Genomic DNA, 2,500 nt, shown 5'->3' with positions numbered 1-2,500 from the left:
GCCCTGTGCCACCCGGGGGGTTCCAGGGTGCTGAGATGGCTGACATTTTGCTCCGCTCACGACGGTCACCGCGCGACGCAAGAACAGCCCAAAAACAGGCCAAAACGGCCCAAAAACGGGCCAAAACTGGCCATTTTTGGCTGCGCGAGCGAGCGGAGAGCGGCGGACAGCGAGCTAAGCGAGAGGCAGCACCGTCCCTGCTATACGAAAGCCCCATCCAGCCCTGTGCCACCCGGGGGGTTCCAGGGTGCTGAGATGGCTGACATTTTGCTCCGCTCACGACGGTCACCGCGCGACGCAAGAACAGCCCAAAAACAGGCCAAAACGGCCCAAAAACGGGCCAAAACTGGCCATTTTTGGCTGCGCGAGCGAGCAGCGAGCGGCGGACAGCGAGCGAAGCGAGAGGCATCACCGTCCCTGCTATACGAAAGCCCCATCCAGCCCTGTGCCACCCGGGGGGTTCCAGGGTGCTGAGATGGCTGACATTTTGCTCCGCTCAAGATGGTCACCGCGCAACGCAAAAACAGGCCAAAAACTGGCCAAAACGGGCCAAAACTGGCCATTTTTGGCTGCGCGAGCGAGCGGCGAGCGGCGGACAGCGAGCGAAGCGAGAGGCAGCACCGTCCCTGCTATACGAAAGCCCCATCCAGCCCTGTGCCACCCGGGGGGTTCCAGGGTGCTGAGATGGCTGACATTTTGCTCCGCTCACGACGGTCACCGCGCGACGCAAGAACAGGCCAAAAACTGGCCAAAACGGCCCAAAAACGGGCCAAAACTGGCCATTTTTGGCTGCGCGAGCGAGCGGCGAGCGGCGGACAACGAGCGAAGCGAGAGGCAGCACCATCCCTGCTATACGAAAGCCCCATCCAGCCCTGTGCCACCCGGGGGGTTCCAGGGTGCTGAGATGGCTGACATTTTGCTCCGCTCACGACGGTCACCGCGCGACGCAAGAACAGCCCAAAAACAGGCCAAAACGGCCCAAAAACGGGACAAAACTGGCCATTTTTGGCTGCGCGAGCGAGCGGCGAGCGGCGGACAGCGAGCTAAGCGAGAGGCAGCACCGTCCCTGCTATACGAAAGCCCCATCCAGCCCTGTGCCACCCGGGGGGTTCCAGGGTGCTGAGATGGCTGACATTTTGCTCCGCTCACGACGGTCACCGCGCGACGCAAGAACAGGCCAAAAACAGGCCAAAACGGCCCAAAAACGGGCCAAAACTGGCCATTTTTGGCTGCGCGAGCGAGCAGCGAGCGGCGGACAGCGAGCGAAGCGAGAGGCATCACCGTCCCTGCTATACGAAAGCCCCATCCAGCCCTGTGCCACCCGGGGGGTTCCAGGGTGCTGAGATGGCTGACATTTTGCTCCGCTCAAGATGGTCACCGCGCAACGCAAAAACAGGCCAAAAACTGGCCAAAACGGGCCAAAACTGGCCATTTTTGGCTGCGCGAGCGAGCGGCGAGCGGCGAACAGCGAGCGAAGCGAGAGGCAGCACCGTCCCTGCTATACGAAAGCCCCATCCAGCCCTGTGCCACCCGGGGGGTTCCAGGGTGCTGAGATGGCTGACATTTTGCTCCGCTCACGACGGTCACCGCGCGACGCAAGAACAGGCCAAAAACTGGCCAAAACGGCCCAAAAACGGGCCAAAACTGGCCATTTTTGGCTGCGCGAGCGAGCGGCGAGCGGCGGACAGCGAGCGAAGCGAGAGGCAGCACCGTCCCTGCTATACGAAAGCCCCATCCAGCCCTGTGCCACCCGGGGGGTTCCAGGGTGCTGAGATGGCTGACATTTTGCTCCGCTCACGACGGTCACCGCGCGACGCAAGAACAGCCCAAAAACAGGCCAAAACGGCCCAAAAACGGGACAAAACTGGCCATTTTTGGCTGCGCGAGCGAGCGGCGAGCGGCGGACAGCGAGCGAAGCGAGAGGCAGCACCGTCCCTGCTATACGAAAGCCCCATCCAGCCCTGTGCCACCCGGGGGGTTCCAGGGTGCTGAGATGGCTGACATTTTGCTCCGCTCACGACGGTCACCGCGCGACGCAAGAACAGCCCAAAAACAGGCCAAAACGGCCCAAAAACGGGCCAAAACTGGCCATTTTTGGCTGCGCGAGCGAGCAGCGAGCGGCGGACAGCGAGCGAAGCGAGAGGCATCACCGTCCCTGCTATACGAAAGCCCCATCCAGCCCTGTGCCACCCGGGGGGTTCCAGGGTGCTGAGATGGCTGACATTTTGCTCCGCTCAAGATGGTCACCGCGCAACGCAAAAACAGGCCAAAAACTGGCCAAAACGGGCCAAAACTGGCCATTTTTGGCTGCGCGAGCGAGCGGCGAGCGGCGAACAGCGAGCGAAGCGAGAGGCAGCACCGTCCCTGCTATACGAAAGCCCCATCCAGCCCTGTGCCACCCGGGGGGTTCCAGGGTGCTGAGATGGCTGACATTTTGCTCCGCTCACGACGGTCACCGCGCGACGCAAGAACAGGCCAAAAACTGGCCAAAACGGCCCAA

The sequence above is a fragment of the Musa acuminata genome, unplaced genomic scaffold (assembly GCF_036884655.1).
Source record: "Musa acuminata AAA Group cultivar baxijiao unplaced genomic scaffold, Cavendish_Baxijiao_AAA HiC_scaffold_1126, whole genome shotgun sequence".
NCBI lineage: Eukaryota > Viridiplantae > Streptophyta > Magnoliopsida > Zingiberales > Musaceae > Musa > Musa acuminata.
This window is presented reverse-complemented; position numbering follows the sequence as displayed.